The 24,012-nt window shown below is 45.7% G+C and overlaps 1 protein-coding gene across 3 annotated transcripts in view; it reads left to right on the top strand.

Moving 5' to 3' along the window:
• The window catches only part of PEX5L (peroxisomal biogenesis factor 5 like), a 350,959-nt gene that overhangs the window by 288,643 nt on the left and 38,304 nt on the right, over positions 1 to 24,012 (top strand). The window lies entirely within an intron of this gene.

The raw sequence follows: 24,012 nt of genomic DNA, 5'->3' as shown, positions 1-24,012 counted from the left end.
TATGACAAAATGGAACCCACCAGCAGTGTGAGGAGACCTGAAAGTGGCACATGGCAGAGTGTGGCGATGGAGACAGCAGCAATGGGAGGCCGTACAGGGACCCATGAGACACTCTGGACCTGGCAGCAGCATGAGGAGGCGGTACGGGGGCCCATGGCAGATTACGGGCCTGGCAGCAGCAATGGGAGGCCCGTAATCTGCCAGCACCCTATGACAAAATGGAACCCACCAGCAGTGTGAGGAGACCTGAAAGTGGCACATGGCAGAGTGTGGCGATGGAGACAGCAGCAATGGGAGGCCGTACAGGGACCCATGAGACACTCTGGACCTGGCAGCAGCATGAGGAGGCGGTACGGGGGCCCATGGCAGATTACGGGCCTGGCAGCAGCAATGGGAGGCCCGTAATCTGCCAGCACCCTATGACAAAATGGAACCCACCAGCAGTGTGAGGAGACCTGAAAGTGGCACATGGCAGAGTGTGGCGATGGAGACAGCAGCAATGGGAGGCCGTACAGGGACCCATGAGACACTCTGGACCTGGCAGCAGCATGAGGAGGTGGTACAGGGGCCCATGACAGATTACGGGCCTGGCAGCAGCATGAGGAGTCGGTACGGGGGCCCATGGCAGATTACGGGCCTGGCAGCAGCAATGGGAAGCCCGTAATCTGCCAGCACCCTATGACAAAATGGAACCCACCAGCAGTGTGAGGAGACCTGAAAGTGGCACATGGCAGAGTGTGGCGATGGAGACAGCAGCAATGGGAGGCCGTACAGGGACCCATGAGACACTCTGGACCTGGCAGCAGCATGAGGAGGCGGTACAGGGGCCCATGACAGATTACGGGCCTGGCAGCAGCATGAGGAGTCGGTACGGGGGCCCATGGCAGATTACGGGCCTGGCAGCAGCAATGGGAGGCCCGTAATCTGCCAACACCCTATGACAAAATGGAACCCACCAGCAGTGTGAGGAGACCTGAAAGTGGCACATGGCAGAGTGTGGCGATGGAGACAGCAGCAATGGGAGGCCGTACAGGGACCCATGAGACACTCTAGACCTGGCAGCAGCATGAGGAGGCGGTACGGGGGCCCATGGCAGATTACGGGCCTGGCAGCAGCAATGGGAGGCCCGTAATCTGCCAGCACCCTATGACAAAATGGAACCCACCAGCAGTGTGAGGAGACCTGAAAGTGGCACATGGCAGAGTGTGGCGATGGAGACAGCAGCAATGGGAGGCCATACAGGGACCCATGAGAGACTCTGGACCTGGCAGCAGCATGAGGAGGCGGTACAGGGGCCCATGACAGATTACGGGCCTGGCAGCAGCATGAGGAGTCGGTACGGGGGCCCATTGCAATTACGGGCCTGGCAGCAGCAATGGGAGGCCCGTAATCTGCCAGCACCCTATGACAAAATGGAACCCACCAGCAGTGTGAGGAGACCTGAAAGTGGCACATGGCAGAGTGTGGCGATGGAAACAGCAGCAATGGGAGGCCGTACAGGGACCCATGAGACACTCTGGACCTGGCATCAGCATGAGGAGGCGGTACGGGGGCCCATGGCAGATTACGGGCCTGGCAGCAGCAATGGGAGGCCCATAATCTGCCAGCACCCTATGACAAAATGGAACCCACCAGCAGTGTGAGGAGACCTGAAAGTGGCACATGGCAGAGTGTGGCGATGGAGACAGCAGCAATGGGAGGCCGTACAGGGACCCATGAGACACTCTGGACCTGGCAGCAGCATGAGGAGGCGGTACAGGGGCCCATGACAGATTACGGGCCTGGCAGCAGCATGAAGAGTCGGTACGGGGGCCCATGGCAGATTACGGGCCCGGCAGCAGCAATGGGAGGCCCGTAATCTGCCAGCACCCTATGACAAAATGGAACCCACCAGCAGTGTGAGGAGACCTGAAAGTGGCACATGGCAGAGTGTGGCGATGGAGACAGCAGCAATGGGATGCCGTACAGGGACCCATGAGACACTCTGGACCTGGCAGCAGCACGAGGAGTCGGTACGGGGGCCCATGGCAGATTACGGGCCTGGCAGCAGCAATGGGAGGCCCGTAATCTGCCAGCACCCTATGACAAAATGGAACCCACCAGCAGTGTGAGGAGACCTGAAAGTGGCACATGGCAGAGTGTGGCGATGGAGACAGCAGCAATGGGAGGCCGTACAGGGACCCATGAGACACTCTGGACCTGGCAGCAGCATGAGGAGGCGGTACGGGGGCCCATGGCAGATTACGGGCCTGGCAGCAGCAATGGGAGGCCCGTAATCTGCCAGCACCCTATGACAAAATGGAACCCACCAGCAGTGTGAGGAGACCTGAAAGTGGCACATGGCAGAGTGTGGCGATGGAGACAGCAGCAATGGGAGGCCGTAAAGGAACCCATGAGACACTCTGGACCTGGCAGCAGCATGAGGAGTCGGTACGGGGGCCCATGGCAGATTACGGGCCTGGCAGCAGCAATGGGAGGCCCGTAATCTGCCAGCACCCTATGACAAAATGGAACCCACCAGCAGTGTGAGGAGACCTGAAAGTGGCACATGGCAGAGTGTGGCGATGGAGACAGCAGCAATGGGAGGCCGTACAGGGACCCATGACACACTCTGGACCTGGCAGCAGCATGAGGAGGCGGTACAGGGGCCCATGACAGATTACGGGCCTGGCAGCAGCATGAGGAGTCGGTACGGGGGCCCATGGCAGATTACGGGCCTGGCAGCAGCAATGGGAGGCCATACAGCACCCTATGACAAAATGGAACCCACCAGCAGTGTGAGGAGACCTGAAAGTGGCACATGGCAGAGTGTGGCGATGGAGACAGCAGCAATGGGAGGCCGTACAGGGACCCATGACACACTCTGGACCTGGCAGCAGCAAGAGGAGGCGGTACAGGGGCCCATGGCAGAGTGGCGAAGCGTAAGCAGCTTAAATTGAAGGCCATACAGAGGCCTATGTTAAAAATAATAACATGTTTGGGGCATGATTCATGGCGGATTTAGTCAGTTGTGTCAGGAACTGGTGGTTTGAAATCCAGACTAATCCACGCCTGATTCATTTTCACAAACATGAGTCTCTCCACACTTTGGGTGGACAGTCGTGTCCTCCGCGGAGTTACAATACCTCCTGCCGCACTAAACACGCGCTCCGATGCCACGCTACTGGCCGGGCATGACAGCCTTTCAAGGGCAAATTCAGCTAGTTGGGGCCAAAGGTCAAGTTTCGTTGCCCAGTAGTCAAGGGGATTGTCTACCTCGGTTGGCAGGGTGCTGTCCAAGTAGGCCCAAGCCTGTTGTTTGAGGTCCTGCTCCAGGTCCACCTGATGCTGCTGCTGGTTACTAGTTTCCTCACTGCGCTGGTGAAGAAAGCTACTCATCATCGACTGCAGACTGAGGCAGCCGCTGCTGGTGGAGCTGCCACTGCTCCTACCACCCCACCCCTCCCCTGCTGCCATGGCAGCGGAACGCAAGCGCACAGGGCCCACAGTGTCTGAGGATGGACGTTGGCGCAGAAAGGCAGAGACCAACTGACTACATAGGTGGTTTTTATAGTACTTTATTTTGGCCTCCCTCTCAGCAGGTGTGAAAAAGGCCACCATTTTTGAACGGTAGCGAGGGTCCAACAAGGTGGACAGCCAAAAGTCATCCCTCTGTCTGATGGTTATTATTCGGCTGTCGCTACGCAAGCAACCGAGCATGCTATGGGCCATTTGTGCCAAGGAATGCGAGGGACTCCCTGCCTCCATCTCCACAGCATACTGCCACGGTGCGTCTGGGTCCTCTGTCTCCTCCTCCTCCTCTACCAGATGCTCCTGCTCCTCCACTCCTGTCCGCTGAGTGGAAAAACCACCCATTTCACTCAATAATTCCTGAGCACCAATGTCCTCCTCTACCTCCTCCTCTTCTTCCTGTCCTGCCCCCACAGGGGTCATGTGGCGTTGAGATCTGTGCACCACGTCTACCGCACCCTGACCAGCCATTGTTAACAGCATTTGTTCCAGGACGTGCAACAGAGGAATGACGTCGTTCATCCCATAGTCCTGCCGACTCACGAATAGCGTGGCCTCCTCAAAGGGCCTGAGCAAGCGGCAGGTGTCACGCATGAGCTGCCAATGGCTGACATCTAAGTTACACAGGGGAGTACCTTTATCCGCTTGTAACATCAGGAAATCGGTGATGGCCTTTCGCTGTTCGTAAAGGCGGTCTAACATATGTAGGGTTGAATTCCACCTTGTTGCAACGTCACAGCATGAGGAGTCGGTAAGGGGGCCCATGGCAGATTACGGGCCTGGCAGCAGCAATGGGAGGCCCGTAATCTGCCAGCACCCTATGACAAAATGGAACCCACCAGCAGTGTGAGGAGACCTGAAAGTGGCACATGGCAGAGTGTGGCGATGGAGACAGCAGCAATGGGAGGCCGTGCAGGGACCCATGACACACTCTGGACCTGGCAGCAGCATGAGGAGGCGGTACAGGGGCCCATGACAGATTACGGGCCTGGCAGCAGCAATGGGAGGCCCGTAATCTGCCAGCACCCTATGACAAAATGGAACCCACCAGCAGTGTGAGGAGACCTGAAAGTGGCACATGGCAGAGTGTGGCGATGGAGACATGGGCCACGCTTGACTTTCTGGCCACATAGTCGACATACAGCTACGTTTACTTCCTCGGGCGGCTTGACGAAAAATTGCCACACCGCCGAGTAGGAAACTTTGCCCCCGCTACTCCTCACTGGCTGACTGCTACTTCCTCCGTGCACACCGGCACCACTACTGGCCGTGGTGGTAGGCTGCAGTGGAGCTGGTGCTCTACTCCGTGGCCGTTTGCCTCCACTGACACTACTGCGACCCTGCTGCCTCCTGGGCAACCCACCGACTGTTTTGCTCGCTGCCAAGCTGGCACCCTCTTCTCCTGATGATGCGGAAGCAATAGCCTGATGACGACGAGGCTGCCAAGTGCGATCAGCCTCATCATCATCAATTAGGGTCTCCGCCTCACTACTAGCCCCCTCGGCTGCGTGTGGGTCAGGAGACAGACCTGTCTCTAGACCGGCTACCGAGCCACTCTCCTCGCCAGTACTTCTTCGCCTGGCTGCTGAAGAGGCGGATGTCTCCCCCCGTTCCTGACCGCCCTCTGTTAGCTCTTCCTCACTGTACAGTGGGGCTGAGCCCACAGCATGCGATACTTTGCTTGGTGAGGGAACACCAAAGGACAGGGGCAGGTAGAGGACACGTGATTTCAGTGGGCTTGCTCCCGGGCCATGCCAACTAACGGTTGTGTCTGACGTACCCACCGACCGTTGGCTGTAGGTGTCAGAGGTGACCTGGGAAGAGGAAGACGACCATGCCAACCAATCGATGACGGCAGGGTTGTCGGTGGAGACACGACCGCTGGATGACACCGGGAGCACTGGCCTCTGGCTGCGACTAGTGCTGCCTCGACCCCTTCCTCTGCTGCCACGTCTGCTCGCTCCTGAAACATTGCCTCCTCTGCCACTCCTCTGCGTGTTGTCTGACATACTCTTTAATTAAACGATTCTGTGTCCCTGAGTAACGATTCTGTGTCCCTGAGTAACAATTCTGTGTCCCTGAGTAACAATTCTGTGTCCCTGAGTAACAATTCTGTGTCCCTCAGTAACAATTCTGTGTCCCTCAGTAACAATTCTGTGTCTGTCCCTCAGTAACAATTCTGTGTCCCTCAGTAACAATTCTGTGTCTGTCCCTCAGTAACAATTCTGTGTCCCTCAGTAACAATTCTGTGTCCCTCAGTAACAATTCTGTGTCCCTCAGTAACAATTCTGTGTCTGTCCCTCAGTAACAGTTCTGTGTCCCTGAGTAACAGTTCTGTGTCCCTGAGTAACAATTCTGTGTCCCTGAGTAACAATTCTGTGTCCCTGAGTAACAGTTCTGTGTCCCTCAGTAACAATTCTGTGTCCCTCAGTAACAATTCTGTGTCCCTCAGTAACAATTCTGTGTCTGTCCCTCAGTAACAATTCTGTGTCCCTTAGTAACAATTCTGTGTCCCTCAGTAACAATTCTGTGTCCCTGAGTAACAATTCTGTGTCTGTCCCTGAGTAACAATTCTGTGTCCCTGAGTAACAGTTCTGTGTCCCTGAGTAACAATTCTGTGTCCCTGAGTAACAATTCTGTGTCCCTGAGTAACAATTCTGTGTCCCTCAGTAACAATTCTGTGTCCCTCAGTAACAATTCTGTGTCCCTCAGTAACAATTCTGTGTCCCTCAGTAACAATTCTGTGTCTGTCCCTGAGTGACAATTCTGTGTCCCTCAGTAACAATTCTGTGTCCCTCAGTAACAATTCTGTGTCTGTCCCTGAGTAACAATTCTGTGTCCCTGAGTAACAGTTCTGTGTCCCTGAGTAACAATTCTGTGTCCCTGAGTAACAATTCTGTGTCCCTGAGTAACAATTCTGTGTCCTTGAGTAACAATTCTGTGTCCCTCAGTAACAATTCTGTGTCCCTCAGTAACAATTCTGTGTCCCTCAGTAACAATTCTGTGTCTGTCCCTGAGTGACAATTCTGTGTCCCTCAGTAACAATTCTGTGTCCCTCAGTAACAATTCTGTGTCTGTCCCTGAGTAACAATTCTGTGTCCCTGAGTAACAGTTCTGTGTCCCTGAGTAACAATTCTGTGTCCCTGAGTAACAATTCTGTGTCCCTGAGTAACAATTCTGTGTCCCTGAGTAACAATTCTGTGTCCCTGAGTAACAATTCTGTGTCCCTCAGTAACAATTCTGTGTCTGTCCCTGAGTAACAATTCTGTGTCCCTGAGTAACAATTCTGTGTCCCTCAGTAACAATTCTGTATCCCTCAGTAACAATTCTGTGTCTGTCCCTGAGTAACAATTCTGTGTCTGTCCCTGAGTAACAATTCTGTGTCCCTGAGTAACAGTTCTGTGTCCCTGAGTAACAATTCTGTATCCTTGAGTAACAATTCTGTGTCCCTCAGTAACAATTCTGTGTCCCTCAGTAACAATTCTGTGTCTGTCCCTGAGTAACAATTCTGTGTCCCTGAGTAACAATTCTGTGTCCCTCAGTAACAATTCTGTATCCCTCAGTAACAATTCTGTGTCTGTCCCTGAGTAACAATTCTGTGTCTGTCCCTGAGTAACAATTCTGTGTCCCTCAGTAACAATTCTGTGTCCCTCAGTAACAATTCTGTGTCCCTGAGTAACAGTTCTGTGTCCCTGAGTAACAGTTCTGTGTCCCTGAGTCACGACCGCTGGATGACACCGGGAGCAATGGCCTCTAGCTGCGACTAGTGCTGCCTCGACCCCTTCCTCTGCTGCCACGTCTGCTCGCTCCTGAAACATTGCCTCCTCTGCCACTCCTCTGCGTGTTGTCTGACATACTCTTTAATTCAACGATTCTGTGTCCCTGAGTAACGATTCTGTGTCCCTCAGTAACAATTCTGTGTCCCTCAGTAACAATTCTGTGTCCCTCAGTAACAATTCTGTGTCTGTCCCTGAGTAACAATTCTGTGTCCCTGAGTAACAGTTCTGTGTCCCTGAGTAACAATTCTGTGTCCCTGAGTAACAATTCTGTGTCCCTGAGTAACAATTCTGTGTCCTTGAGTAACAATTCTGTGTCCCTCAGTAACAATTCTGTGTCCCTCAGTAACAATTCTGTGTCCCTCAGTAACAATTCTGTGTCTGTCCCTGAGTGACAATTCTGTGTCCCTCAGTAACAATTCTGTGTCCCTCAGTAACAATTCTGTGTCTGTCCCTGAGTAACAATTCTGTGTCCCTGAGTAACAGTTCTGTGTCCCTGAGTAACAATTCTGTGTCCCTGAGTAACAATTCTGTGTCCCTGAGTAACAATTCTGTGTCCCTGAGTAACAATTCTGTGTCCCTGAGTAACAATTCTGTGTCCCTCAGTAACAATTCTGTGTCTGTCCCTGAGTAACAATTCTGTGTCCCTGAGTAACAATTCTGTGTCCCTCAGTAACAATTCTGTATCCCTCAGTAACAATTCTGTGTCTGTCCCTGAGTAACAATTCTGTGTCTGTCCCTGAGTAACAATTCTGTGTCCCTGAGTAACAGTTCTGTGTCCCTGAGTAACAATTCTGTATCCTTGAGTAACAATTCTGTGTCCCTCAGTAACAATTCTGTGTCCCTCAGTAACAATTCTGTGTCTGTCCCTGAGTAACAATTCTGTGTCCCTCAGTAACAATTCTGTGTCCCTCAGTAACAATTCTGTATCCCTCAGTAACAATTCTGTGTCTGTCCCTGAGTAACAATTCTGTGTCTGTCCCTGAGTAACAATTCTGTGTCCCTCAGTAACAATTCTGTGTCCCTCAGTAACAATTCTGTGTCCCTGAGTAACAGTTCTGTGTCCCTGAGTAACAGTTCTGTGTCCCTGAGTCACGACCGCTGGATGACACCGGGAGCAATGGCCTCTAGCTGCGACTAGTGCTGCCTCGACCCCTTCCTCTGCTGCCACGTCTGCTCGCTCCTGAAACATTGCCTCCTCTGCCACTCCTCTGCGTGTTGTCTGACATACTCTTTAATTCAACGATTCTGTGTCCCTGAGTAACGATTCTGTGTCCCTCAGTAACGATTCTGTGTCCCTCAGTAACAATTCTGTGTCCCTCAGTAACAATTCTGTGTCCCTCAGTAACAATTCTGTGTCTGTCCCTCAGTAACAATTCTGTGTCTGTCCCTCAGTAACAATTCTGTGTCCCTCAGTAACAATTCTGTGTCCCTCAGTAACAATTCTGTGTCTGTTCCTGAGTAACAATTCTGTGTCCCTGAGTAACAGTTCTGTGTCCCTGAGTAACAGTTCTGTGTCCCTGAGTAACAGTTCTGTGTCCCTGAGTAACAATTCTGTGTCCCTCAGTAACAATTCTGTGTCCCTGAGTCACAACCGCTGGATGACACCGGGAGCACTGGCCTCTGGCTGCGACTAGTGCTGCCTCGACCCCTTCCTCTGCTGCCACGTCTGCTCGCTCCTGAAACATTGCCTCCTCTGCCACTCCTCTGCGTGTTGTCTGACATACTCTTTAATTCAACGATTCTGTGTCCCTGAGTAACAATTCTGTGTCCCTGAGTAACAATTCTGTGTCCCTCAGTAACAATTCTGTGTCCCTCAGTAACAATTCTGTGTCCCTCAGTAACAATTCTGTGTCCCTCAGTAACAATTCTGTGTCTGTCCCTCAGTAACAATTCTGTGTCCCTCAGTAACAATTCTGTGTCCCTCAGTAACAATTCTGTGTCCCTCAGTAACAATTCTGTGTCTGTCCCTCAGTAACAGTTCTGTGTCCCTGAGTAACAATTCTGTGTCCCTGAGTAACAGTTCTGTGTCCCTGAGTAACAGTTCTGTGTCCCTGAGTAACAATTCTGTGTCCCTGAGTAACAATTCTGTGTCCCTCAGTAACAATTCTGTGTCCCTCAGTAACAATTCTGTGTCCCTCAGTAACAATTCTGTGTCTGCCCTGAGTAACAATTCTGTGTCCCTGAGTAACAATTCTGTGTCTGTCCTTGAGTAACAATTCTGTGTCCCTGAGTAACAGTTCTGTGTCCCTGAGTAACAGTTCTGTGTCCCTGAGTAACAGTTCTGTGTCCCTGAGTAACAATTCTGTGTCCCTCAGTAACAATTCTGTGTCCCTCAGTAACAATTCTGTGTCTGTCCCTGAGTAACAATTCTGTGTCTCTGAGTAACAATTCTGTGTCCCTAAGTAACGATTCTGTGGCCCTAAAGTCTCTTTGGCCCTAACTCTGTCCCTAATACAGAGAGGTCTGTCTCTCTTGAATGACCGGAGGCTAATGGAGAATTCTAAGATGGCCGCAATTTATAGCTCGACCATTACACAGTGCTGGCTGGCTGGCTGCTGATTGGCTAATGCGATCACATGTCATGAATGAATGCATTATGGGTCAGCACGCCTTGTCTGTGCGCCTTCCCAGAGATCCCCGCTCCGTCGCCACACATGTCGCCGCCATTTTTGGAAAATTTCGATTCGCGCATCCGAAGTCTGCTAATTTTCGGATTCGGCGCGAATCGAATTTTTCCTAATCTTCAAAACGAATTCCACTTCGCCAAGTTCGATTCGCTCATCTCTAATTGACATCATAATGTGACAAATGTGCGGTTTCCATTCTGGGGTTCCCCTATGTTAATCAGGACAGAAACTTGTATAATATGATGGTCTTCTCTGCTTTTTTGCTGTGGTTATTATTTGAGTTCACTTGAATGTGTAGATAGTAGAGTATATTGTAGTCACATGATATTTTGGTATATAGTTATGTAGCACCCTCCTAGTGCAGCTAGGGTGGCTAGACCCTAATTGTTAGTCAGGAGCTGGTTAGCAGCTCAGGCGTGATAGCCAGAGGGGTCAAATTGTAGTCAAGGCTAAGAGACTCTGCAGGCCAGCCCCTCTGGAATTTCCCCCTGCTCTGAGGTTATCAGAGGAGGGCCTTGGAGGTAGTGGGTGGTTCTGAGGAGTGTCTGGCTGCACTCTTGAGGGACCTCAGCCAATCCCCAACAGAAGTATTGGCAAGGGGCTGGGACTTCCTTAAAAGTGTAAGAGTCTGCTCAGTAGCAGGAGAGTGGTGGTGGGAGAGGAGTGTGAAGCAGGAAGATACAGTATGAGGCTGGAGGAGGAAGGCTGCCAGGAGGCCTGGTGAGATAGGGCCTGCCTGTGAGCCCAGAGCTGGAAAGGAGGAAAACTTGGGACTCACTGGCTCCCTGAGCAAGAAACATCTGTATGGCAGAAAAGGAGCAGCCCAGCTGATAGGCCTGGTAGCAGCAGCCATCCCACAAGCGGTACAGGAGAGGATCTGAGTGAGTACCACTGCACCCCCTGGGCAGATAGGAAAAGGAGCACTCTGGTGGGAAACCAGATTAGCCCCCTACTAGTGACTGTGACCATTTAAAGGAACAGGAACAAGATCCCTTGCTCAGGAAAGGTCTCCAGATTGCTGGGTGAAGAGTACATCTAGGGCCTGGGGTGGTACAACTAGAAGCTGCTGGCTAGCACTCCAACAGAGAGTGCATCAGAGAAGGAGAAGCTTGTGAATTGTTCAAGAAGTTGTCCTCGGATATCGGTTCCCTTAGTAATCCTATACCCCTCTTACCCTATCTGAGTTCTAATCCCCTCAATAAACAACAAAATTAACGCTCAAGGACTGATTTCTGTCTATGGAAAAAAGCTTGTGTGGAAAATACTGAATGACCGGCTGTGCAGAACTATAGGGGGACCCAAATTCATCAGCAATCCTTAAGGAGGTAGTGCTACAGTGATTTAAACTATCTGTAATGAAGAATTTTCCAGTAGGTTCACTATTCATATGTACAGTATTATGACTGGTTGATGAGTATACAGTGTTCATAACAATTTGTAACTTCAGGCTTGATAAAGGGTTATAGAAGGATCTGAAACATTACAATATTGATTCTGTTTGCCTGCTACCCTGATCTACACTTGTATTGCAATTGGAAGATGATGGAGTAGTTTCATAATACAATAAGAGCAAATTTATCTGCATTAGGAAGTATTCTTTGCTGGCTGCTAGGTATCTGAGGGGCTGTTATTGTGGTAGTTTATGTAAGAATTTATTCTAAATACTTAGGGTGGTGTCCTCTCAAACAAAATATTGCAGTGCCTCCAGCCGTTAAAATACGGCAAATATTTAAGAAACCTATAATTTGGACACCTTAATAATTTGATCACCACTTAATAATTTACCTTGAGTTCTTTTACCAATATGATTTCATACCATATACACAAAATTTGCCTTTTTGATATATAAATAAATTTATTTATGTACAAAATGTATATATATATATTAATACAAACGCAAAATACTGGTGATGAATATATATTCTTACACACAATCAAAGATATAATATGTTAATATCTATATGGGATCATACAATATATGATTTTCAAATAAAAGAAAACAAAATTTTGGGAGGTTAGTAGCAACCTATAGTGCTTCAGATATTATTTCTCATTTCTCGTGGCCATAGGGAAATAAGAAAATATCTCTGATAATTAGCACCACACAACACTACAAATTAGTTAATATGCAGTATATAACCTCAATACCAATATGCAAACAGTTATAGTTATAATAATTCAGAGGACCTTAATACATTCCTAACCACACAATAAAATGTTATAAATCGTAGAAAGTTTGAAATGTCAAATAAAATTACAATATTCTAGCACAGTCTCACCACTCCCAGAATCTTGATTTTGAGGACTCCCCAGTGGGATGCAGTTGGGAAAAGAAGTATTTCTGGGCAGTCAGGCACCAGAATTTAACTGAGCATCAGCGTCTCTGGTGGAAATCTTCTCCTTCAAAATGGCAGCTGGAAGTTTTCAGCAAAATGGCCGCAGGGAGCAAGTGAGGTATGGTGCAGTATATAGTGGTAGTAGGGTAGTGAAGAAGTAGTTTCAGGAGTAGTTCAGAAGTGATCAGAAGATGTCAGAAGATTAAAGTTCGTAGAAGACTTTGGAAGATTGTTAAGTTGCTTCCACTTTTAGGTGTCTGGCCTTTTAAACCATACAAGTCCTTTGTTCCGAGGGACCTCCCAACAGGCTTGTTGATTGGATGGTTGAACAGTTTGCAGACCTAGAGATGTTCCTAACCTGTCCACTGGGGACAGTCAGGTATTACAAATGAATTGGTGGTCTTAATGATGATTCACACTTTTATATAAGCAGTATGTCTTTATGGATCAATATATTTCCTATTCAAGTATAGATGATTTCACTACTAACCCTTGGATAAGGACCATAGAAAGATGTGAATACATTTGGTTTCTCATTTTTCTGATCTATGAACTGTATTGGAATGGCTGATTTCCTTTGGAAATGTAGAAATTACCCAACTCGCAAACCATCTTATATTTCATCACTTCAATCTTCAGTTGAGTGGGATGAAATACCCAACTTTGTTAAATAGATTTTGGTATGTGGAAATATACCCTTGATAATATTTCCATTGATATAAACCACATTTTTCTTTGTATCTTAAATGGCCCAGGTTTCACCTTGTGCTGAATGCACAGTTCAAGGAAATGTGAAGGAGAACCTCATCCATTGTTGGGTAATTAGTGTAAACAGACTGGACTGGAGTTAAACCTCAGTATTCAATATCTTATTGTGACAGCTCAAGAAGTTTTGTTTGGTAATCACACACTTCCCAAGGTTTTGTGAGAGATAAGACAATGAGGATTTCCTCTCACCATTGTCACTTTGGTCCAGGTGTTTGTTCACCTGCAGACATCCAAATAGTGGTGTTTGAATCTCATTGTCTCTTAGACCAGTTTCTTCCACTCATTGTGTGTGTAGTAACTTCTTGGAATATCACTGGAAATTCACTAGGGATGTTAACCCATGACAGTCAGCTTAGAATTTCCTAACTTGGGAAAATATCATTTTTCTTAATAAACAGTCCAAAAGTCATCACATTATGCAGACAGTAGATTGTTATTGGATCCAACCAAAAACAGGATTGGCAGATTGTTATTAAATTTCAATGGGAATCATTAGGGTCTGTGTCAATGGGCTTTCGGCTTGTGTTGGTGTCATTAGTTTGACATCAGATTGAGTTGCTTCTGAGATTATTAAGAATTCATTGACAGGTAGATATAGACTTAAAGCAAAATCCCATCAACACAGATCTTTAGAATGTTATTTTTTTTGTATTTCTACACATATCCCTACAGGCTTAATTCCCCGGTTTGTATAGAAAATAGTTTTTTCTCTATCTATTCATTTCATACTTTCTAAAGCTGGAAGCGGGCAAACAAGGATACATCAAACAAAGGAACTGGCATGTTTTTTGTGCTGTGGCAAATCTGGACATGGCTAGATGAGCAAACCTTCTTAAACTGAAAGCACATACAGGTGAAACTCGAAAAATTAGAATATCGTGCAAAAGTTCATTTATTTCAGTAATGCAACTTAAAAGGTGAAACTAATATATGAGATAGACTCATTACATGCAAAGCAAGATAGTTCAAGATGTGATTTGTCATAATTGTGATGATTATGGCTTACAGCTCATGAAAACCCCAAATCCACAATCTCAGAAAATTAGAATATTGTGAAAAGGTGCAATATTCTAGGCTCAAAGTGTCCCAATCTAATCAGCTAATTAAGCCATAACACCTGCAAAGGGTTCCTGAGCCTTTAAATGGTCTGGTTCAGTAGGAATCACAATCATGGGAAAGACTGCTGTCCTAACAGTTGTGCAGAAAACCATCACTGACACCCTCCATAAGGAGGGAAAGCCTCAAAAGGTAATTGTAAAAGAAGTTGGATGTTCCCAAAGTGCTGTATCAAAGCACATTAATAGAAAGTTATGTGGAAGGGAAAAGTGTGGAAGAAAAAGGTGCACAAGCAGCAGGGATGACCTCAGCCTGGAGAGGATTGTCAGGAAAAGGCCATTCAAAAGTGTTGGGGACTTTCACAAGGAGTGGACTGAGGCTGAAGTCAGTGCATCAAGAGCCACCACACACAGACAGATCCTGGACATGGGCTTCAAATGTCGTATTCCTCTTGTCAAGCAACTGCTGAACAACAAACAATGTCAGAAGCGTCTTACCTGGGATAAAGAAAAACAGACCTGGTCTGTTGCTCAGTGGTCCAAAGTCCTCTTTTCTGATGAGAGCAACTTTTGCATCTCATTTGGAAACCAAGGACCCAGAGTATGGAGGAAGAATGGAGAGGCACAGAGTGCAAGATTCTTGAAGTCCAGTGTGAAGTTTCCACAGTCTGTGTTGATTTGGGGAGCCATGTAGTCCACTGTGCTTCATTAAGTCCAGGGTCAATGCAGCCATCTACCAGGAGATTTTGGAGCACTTCATGCTTCCTTCTGCAGACGAGCTTTATAGGGGTGCTGACTTCATTTTCCAGCAGGACTTGGCACCTGCCCACACTGCCAAAAGCACCAAAACCTGGTTCATTGACCTTGGGATTACTGTACTTGATTGGCCAGCAAACTCGCCTGACCTGAACCCCATCGAGAATCTGTCGGGCATTGCCAAGAGAAAGATGAGACATGAGACCGAACAATGCAGAAGAGCTGAAGGCCGCTATTGAAGCATCCTGGTCTTCCATAACACCTCAGCAGTGCCACAGGCTGATAGCTTCCATGCCACGCCGCATTGAGGTAGTAATTGCTGCAAAAGGGGCCCAAAACCAAGTACTGAGTACATATGCATGCTTATACTTTTCAGAGGTCCGATATTGTTCTATGTACAATCCATGTTTTATTGATTGCATGTAATATTCTAATTTTCTGAGATTGTGGATTTGGGGTTTTCATGAGCTGTAAGCCATAAACATCACAATTATGACAAATCACGGCTTGAACTATCTTGCTTTGCATGTAATGAGTCTATCTCATATATTAGTTTCACCTTTTAAGTTGCATTACTGAAATAAATGAACTTTTGGTCGATATTCTAATTTTTCGAGTTTCACCTGTACTATGTCTGTAGAGTTCTCATCCTCTACCAATCGGGTCTCTCATACAGCAAACAGAAAATGCTGGCACAAATAGGGATTTAGCTTTTGGGGCACAAAATGAATGGTGGGAGTGATTAAAGCCAAAAGTAGGGTGTGTCACCTAAGTGAGTTTAAATGGAAATTGTTCATGTTTGACTGGAACCTATTAGAAACATCAGGAAAATGTCTGTGGACATGAGGAATACAAGAAGCTAGGTTTATTATCGTGCTTGTATCTTGTACCAAACATTAAACAACTGACCTAATAACCTCAGATGAAAGTGACATAACATAAATTGTAAACTCCTAAGAAATACAGAGAAAAGGAGCCATTGCCCAGACAATGAAGGTATGTGCTCTATCATACCAAGAATGAACCTAAAGCCTTTTCATTAGCTGACTTTTGTAGCACTACCCCCTTAGAAGTCATTGAGTTTTTTTCCCTTGCACAGCCAGGCAACACACATTTTCTTCCTCCACACTTGCACACTGGAGACAGTAACCAGTCCTTAGGCTTGCTTTTTTAGTTTTATTAAGAGGTATTGAACCTGGATTGGGTTGAGGAATGCATGGGATGCCCAAGGAACTGTAAACCATGAGGAGAACTCCTTAGCAGCTATGTACAAGTCTATGGATAAAAACAAAATCCTGTCTTTTCTCTGATAGCACTCCAGCTCTCTGGTGTACCTCATCAGGCCCCAGATGAATCTGCCTCTTCACCCAGCTGTACGGAGGGTATACCCTGGGCAAGGGGACCAAGAAACTGCCAACTTCAACAGTCCCAGTTGAGGAGCTAGTTGGGTTCTCCACCTGACTGTCCTCTCTCCTTATTTGGCCCAGGGCGTGTAAGGTTACTCACGCTGTCCTTCCTGATAGCTTAATGGGTTAGTGGCTGCCTTCAGGCCCTCCACTGGACTGTCTCCTTCCCTGCTGCTCAGGCTGTCTCTCCTGGTAGATGGTGGTACAGTGGAGATCCCTTTCTCCAGCACCTGCCTGTAGATAGCCCCCTCCCAGGTTCCACTCTCCAGCCTCTCACTCCATCTTCAGGCCAGGGAGGCTTGAAGACCAATTAACAGTTGTACTTTTCTTTTGTTCCTTAACTCCCCCTCTTTGTTGCAGCTCAGTATTCTGGTTACCTATTCTAATGATTACAAGATGATAGGCTTATCCTGAATATGGGGCCAATGATGTGATGGAAAAAAAAATAGATCCCCAGAGCCTGTCCTTATCCTGGACTTCGTGCTACAGCATAGTCACGGTGGAGTTACAGTGTGTGCGCAAATTGTGGCGGCGATGAATTTCAGCCCAGCAAACACTGTATGGCTATGACATAGGAAATCATGGAATCCAGAGTACCTAATGAGGAACTGTTCCACTATCCAATTGAGGACATGTGCCAGGCAAAGCATGTGTTTGAACTTTCCCTGCTGAAGGTAGTTAGTCATTTCTCAGCCTCCCCCCAAAGAGCTGACAAAATCTCTGCCCCACTGTGGTTTCTGAACTCCAGGCATACCTGCTGCAAAACAGCATGGCAGTGTTTTGCCTGAGCCAAGTGCACAGGCTCTTGGTCCCTTGGGAGGGAACTGATGACTCTGAAGATTCGGTGAATGAGGCCATTGAGGTGGAGGGGATAGAATTGAGCTGTCACAATCACCAGAACATGGGAATTGCCACCAGTTCCAGTGCTGTGCCCCAACCTGCTTTCTTCCATGTTATCAGCAAATTTACCCAGTGTGTCATTAAAGAGATGTAATTTCCCTGCCCGTTTTCTTGACCATATGTCTGTGGTCATGTGGACCCTGCTGCTGACTGCATGCTCCACTGCAATGAGATGTTAACTTCCACATGTTAGCGGAGGGCAGTGATGACCTCCTGTGTGAAAAATAGTGCCTGGATTCCTATCACTGTGGTGTAACATAGGCTACAAAGTCATGGAAGGGGGCAGACTACCAGCTGGAATGGGAGCAGCTGTGAAGCCAGCAATTTTTCCAAGCTGAAATTGAAACGTTGGGTATGTGGGAGACTGGGAGTTGCTTGATCAAGGATGTAGCTGGAGATGGTGGCTGATAGGGTTTGTTGGGAGACTTACAACGAGGTTGAAACCTATGCTTGGTCCTTCTCTGCATTGCCACAAGGGAAGGTAAGCCTTTCATAAACTTTGCAAGACTTTCATTCCTATAACTCAAGGAAAAAGAGGTTGCAGCAAATGAAGATAGATATTCTTTTATTCTTTTGTAGTGGGGGGAAAGGGTGACAGGGAGGTGTGAGAGGGAGAAGGGGTGCAGGCATATTGTTTTACTACTGGTATCAACCAAGCACCAAGCTTTGTGGTCACCCATATGACTGGTAGATTTATCCCACTTGACACACTGCAGGCAAGAGCTGCAAACCACTATGGTGCTGTCTGCAGCAGTTGTGTGAAAAAAGGCCTAGACTGCGGTCATAGACCTGTTGATACCAGGATCTGCACTAATGAAGCAGTGCCATCTGGTGGAATATGGGGACTGCTCCCTCCACTCCTCTGTAAGCTGCCCCTGGATGGCATGCTGCCTCACTGATTTTGTGCCTCTCTCTCACTTTCCTCCTCTACAATCTCTGGCATTCAGGTATGGTCCGAGACTTGAACATCCCCACCATCCTCATCACTCCAGCCTATTTGTCAGTAAGCTGCAAGTGTAGGAACATCACTATCAATTGCTTCATCTTGCTTGTTGTCCCCTCACTCTATGCCTATGGTACTCTTTCTCAAAATCTGATTAAATTAATTCCTGTGCATCCTCCTGCAGCAAATTACTGATGGTGTGCTCAAATCAAGTGACTCCTCAATAGCAGTTTATGGGGGAACAGTGGCATTATATGTAGATGATGTGGAAAAAGAGAGGAAGTAGGATGATGATGAAAGCTTGGTTATTCACTCCACCACCTCCTCCATGTGCTCTGGCTGTGTAAAATGTCCACTGTCAGAAAGGAAAGATAGACTTGCCCTGGCTCTCAAAGATGCAGCCTAACCACCGCTTGTGCCTTGGGATGCAAAATGTGCTAAATGTAAAGATCTTCTGCTTCTCCTTTTGACCTTCAAGACAATGATGATGAAAACAAAGTATTGCCTAATTTTACTGCCAGGTATGGTAATAGTTTGATTGAGGATGTAATGCTTTTGTGCACTTCACAATGTGGTAATGTGGTCATTTTGTGCAAAGTTGGACAACAATAGTATGACTTGCTTCCAAAAACAGGGAGCTTTGCCTGTGTCAGCAACAAGTTCACGCTATTAACCCCAAAAAATAAAAATTAAAAGACCAAAACAAAATTATATATACTGTAGATAAAATATACCTCCCTTAATAAAAAAAATTTAACAAACACAACTCCAACACCAATCCTATAACACTGTAACCCATGTTTTGGAAATTTTACAGACAGGCAAGTATTATCTTTATATTGATCAGTGGTTCCAAATTAACAATAAACACTGCAGAGAAGAGATACTTTCCAAATAACTGTTCTGGGTATTCAACACAATTTACAGTTATTATATTAATGTGATATCTACATAGTTATGAAAAAAACTTAGACAGTAAATAGGCAGAGTTGTTTCTTATAAATCTAAATCTAAATGTGATTTTGTAATAAAAAAAACATTATTAGTGCCATGTGCATAATATGAGTGTAGTGTGCAATACCTTAGCAAATCATACAAAATGTAGTACAGTTTTATAGATAATTTAACATTTATTTTACACCCCAAACCCATTCTTTTATTTTTTTACATTTTCTTTCCTAGCAGAAACCTGCTGGGAAAATACAATGGGTGGTATGCAATAATAGGTAACCCACTGCAAGTAATGGACACTATACATCACAGTAAATACAGATGGTATTCTCCACTCTTTGTAGCCACTGCAGGTCACTGTAAAGTAGCACAACACAGCAACATTTATATCACTGTATAGCTTTGTATCTAACACTGTACAGCAGTAACTATCTGTACCTGAAATGTATACGACTATCAGCTGTCCCTATCTGATCCAATTCCAACATACAATGACAAACAGATGATGGGAGAGCTTTCTTTTATAGGGATGGGATTGGCATATTTAGAAACACCCATTATTGGCCATACTCTGCCACATGACCCCAGTTCAGTTTATGAAATGCATTATGGTAATTGGTTTGGGTACGAAGGTGACCAAACTCAGTAGTTCACTATTTCCCTTAACAGTGGACAAGCAAAGTTGGGGGTCAAACTCTACCTCAACTCAAATTTAAGTCACATGCCTAGTCTGCATAAACCTTTATTTTAGATTATAATTCAGACATATACGCACATCTATTTACAATAACTGAACAAGACATTATCACTGTAAAATTAACACATAAGAAAAAAGATATGTAATGCAGGGAAAGCATGTATTAGATCATTTGGGGTATATTCTATTTATTTATTGTAAATACATGTTTAGTATGATGTATTTAGCACAATTTTCACACAGCCTTGGAATAAGGGAGAGCACAGTAGTAGCTGTTTACTTTCAAGTTCCCTCTCGGAAATTCTCTTTCTGTATTTGAAACTCCATATAGCCTCAGCTGAACAAAACAGATGGGGTATAGGGGTATTCTGAATGTTTCAGTTGTGTTTCAGTTTGATCTTGGGCAATATGTTGATAACTATGAACAGAATTGTTCTACATATCAGCTAAGAACAATCAGTTAAACCTACTGGCTGGAAATATAAAATACTTATATACAGTAATTCATATCTAGTGGAGTAAAAATTAAACAAAATAATTTTTTTATCCTGGTATAATTAAGATGGGGAAAATATATACAAAATACTATACATTCCTTGTAAAAATGTTTTAATAGAATATAAGTACTTTGGATTACTTCACTGATGTAAGGCTATAATAAAAGGTGATAGTACTGGAGTTTACTGATTTTCCACAGTTATCTGTATATTGAATTTCCTCACATCCCCTACTGGCATCAGATGACATATAATGTGAAGTATGCTGCTAGCTGATAGATATTTTGTTGTATTATGGATTTGATAGCTTGGCTCAGTGCCACATGTCATTCCTTTGCTTCTAAGAAAAGATTACAATTTATCATATTTGTAAAGAATTGATTTTATTTTTCCTTACAGTGTTGGAATTCACAATGGGAAATCATCAAGCCTTGGTTATTTCATACTATTTTACACTTGATTAAATATGTAAACATTTTAGACACCAGTGTGCCCTTTCTTAGACACAGAATAGGAAGGAATTATGATATGCACCTGCTTCCCTCTAATTAGGAATCTGCACACAGCAACTTGAAACTGCAGCTTGCACATAAAGTAGGATTACACTGCTATTGATTTACAACTCTTACAAGGAAATGCATTAATTACTATATGGGGTTTCTGTACTCTGTAAAGTTTCTGTACATTTTGCATCTGCTCGCTGTAGATTAAAGATTTTGTAATTCAAAAGTGTGAAACAAATAAACTCTTTGAAATGGCATCCAATTCCTTAGTGTGTATAGCTTCCAGATTATCAGCCATGGGCTGGCAGTCCAGAAGCTTTGGTGATTTCCAAAGGAGCTATTACATCTGAGCTATTTTTTTTCTTATTTATTCCATTTTTTTTTTTTTGCAGTCTAGCCATGAATACAAGCATAAGCAGCTCATGTAGTTCATATAAACACAATGGAGAATATATGGCAATGATAGGTATGCTTACCATAAACAGTAGAATTTTTTTCTGCCTCAGGCCCCCTCTGGTGGCATGGTCTTCACAAAGAGTAAGTGGTACCAGCCAGTAGAGTACCTGAATCAAAGAGCCTTAATATTGAGAAAATAGGGGAGGATAAATTTCTTAAATGCCATTTTTTGCCTTTATATGGCCTATGTGTATCAGTGAAATGTTGCATATACTGTTCATAAGAACATCAACAGCAGGTAGGTGCTAGGTACATTTTTTTACAGGCTCAAGCCCTTAATTTGTTAATAGTAGAATAGTATTAATTATGTATGTGCATAGGCAGGTTGCCTACTTTAATTAGTGAGCAGTGGCTGACCCAAGCCAGGGGATGGGGTTATATTGTTCTGTCCTTTTTCCTGGGCTTTTGGGACGCAGCCTACCCACCCTGTGCTGCTAATATAAGGTTGTAAGGCCGAGTATGGCGGTCTCCATTTCAGTTTGTTTTTGGGATTCGATCAGTGTCAGTGATGTCATGACATCTCTTTCCGGAGGGTGGCTGCTGGGCCCTGCAGTCCTCTAAAAGATGCCAACCATTTTGGAGAAACTGCCAAGTATGGATTTACACCAGTATTGGACAATCACCATTTGAGGTATGCATGGGCAACCACAAATCAGAACAGCTAGTTCCGGTTCAGTTTAGAACTGTGTTGCACTTTATTATGTTTGGCTATTGAACTTTCAATAAAGTTCTTAAACTTTTTCTAAGCCTGGTCTGAAGTTACTAAAGGAGTGCATGACAGTTACATGGCAGCTAAACTAACTCGGGTGAGTTAAAGCACATATGGGGTGTGAAGCAAGTCAGCCACAAGAGATTAACAAAGTATTGGAGTGAAGGAATAGAGTAGTTGTTATGTTTAACCAAAGAACTTGTTTAATCAAATAGCTGCCTGTCATGAAGCATGGTACCTGGTGTGGCAGTCGTGCACCCAGAGATGGATGCGGTTCAACCATTTTGGCTTCAACCTCCATCTTGGCAAAGGGTCAGCCATCCTGCCAAACATATTTCCCCCTCATTCTCCCCCTTCCTCTCTGTTCATACACATTGACATATGGCCTGTGTGTTAAAAAGTGTCACAGGCCAGGACACAGCAGGGAGCCCTGAAGTGCCTGGTTGTCTAAGAGAGCTGTGCAATCTAGCACATTGTAAGAGATAACGCAAGCCTTCCCAGGAGTTCAAAGACATTCCAGAGAAGCATGAACCAGATAACACTTTTAAAATCCATTTTTCCCCTATGTCTCATATCTTGGAATATGAGAGACTTGCATAAAAACCAGGCATATCTTCAGATGGACCACGAGGACACAAACAGTTTGATAGGTCACTCTCCTTGGCTGGAATACATAGGAAAGCAGAAAAGTAGATCTCTGGAAACATTCAGTGTATAATTTCATATCTAATCATTCCTCAGATGTGTTTGCATAATAACCTACCCACGGGTGGAATGTCACTTGTGCATAGGGAAAGTTATGAGCCAAAATATGAACTATAAGAGATTTTGGCTCTAGTTTAGGCCTACGCCCAGACCTTCCCTCCCTAAATGGGGTATTGGTCCTTGACTTCAGAGACACCCCCTACTGGGGAACTACAAAATGGGTTGTCAGGCCTAAGAGAGTTTAGTTGAAGAATTCTCCCTTTTACCATCAGAACCAACCTGGGAGACCCATACCCTTTCGCTCTGAAACTTGATCTGCAAACCCAAGGTTGATTGGCAAGTACTTTAACCTCCTTTCTGTTATCTCTTGCTGTGCTGTTGTTCTCTGTATATTTATATATATATATTGGTTACATCTTTTTTCTGTAAATATTTTTATTGGACCCTTTTGACCTTTAGTAATAAATCTTTCCTTCTGAAAGTGTTGAACTGTTTCTATAGCTCTTCATTGCAATTTACGAATTCCTGCCTCTAAAAAGAGCGCTACTGTTTGTTTAACCATCTGTATAAACGGTCTGCGGTGGCAGTGTTATACAGATGATTATCTCAACCATTATAGTGTTATAGCTGATATCACCGAGGTTCCTCTTTCTCTGTACAAAAAAGAGGTGGTGTCAGTGTAAAGAGTTAATTGCGTAATTAACCTGACCCAGTAACAATCGCTTCCAGGCTGCCGGTACATAGATTGCGGTCCAATTAGCTGGAAAATTGTTGCGCAGCTGGGCATAGCATTGTTCTGCACGTGACATCGCGGTTTTAGATTGGCTGGTCCTTCGTTCACAAGTTTGGTGAGAAGGTCAAGGGTCTGACGCCGCGTTTGTCACACCTGGGTCAGGTGAGTGGTGTCCTCCAGTAGCGAGGGTGTTGGTGTTCTGCCTCCATCTCCAGTGGTTGGTTTCCCATAGCAACTGGGAACAACTCACGTTATGGAGACCCTCAGCCTCACTGCCTGGTACAGGAGAGAAGGAGAAGTGTGCACATATATGGTCCACACTAGGTGCACAACAGGACCCCATTCTGTCACTGGGAGTGAGGTGGCAGAGGTACACCAGTCAGGTGGAGTGGGCATAGGCCCAGTGGTGTTCCTCCTAAATGCAACAGTTACAGTGAGGTGTGTAGTGTCAGGGGATGCAGTATTTCACAGAGAGACTCTGTAAGGTTAATCACTACACACAGTGCACAGCTCATCTCTAAGTCGGGGGCCGCCATAAGGTTGATTTCACTTGAACATGACCTCCGCCTCATCCCAGGGCATTTATGAGTGCATGCTTGAAAAGGTACCCCATGTACAGGGTGTGAGACCTCCCCCACACTGCCAAAATAGCCTAAGAACTCAGTGGGCTTACAGTTACAT

Source organism: Staurois parvus, unplaced genomic scaffold, assembly GCF_062004578.1.
Source record: "Staurois parvus isolate SC_StPar_1 unplaced genomic scaffold, SC_StPar_1.0 ptg000155l, whole genome shotgun sequence".
Lineage (NCBI taxonomy): Eukaryota > Metazoa > Chordata > Amphibia > Anura > Ranidae > Staurois > Staurois parvus.
This window is presented reverse-complemented; position numbering and strand designations above follow the sequence as displayed.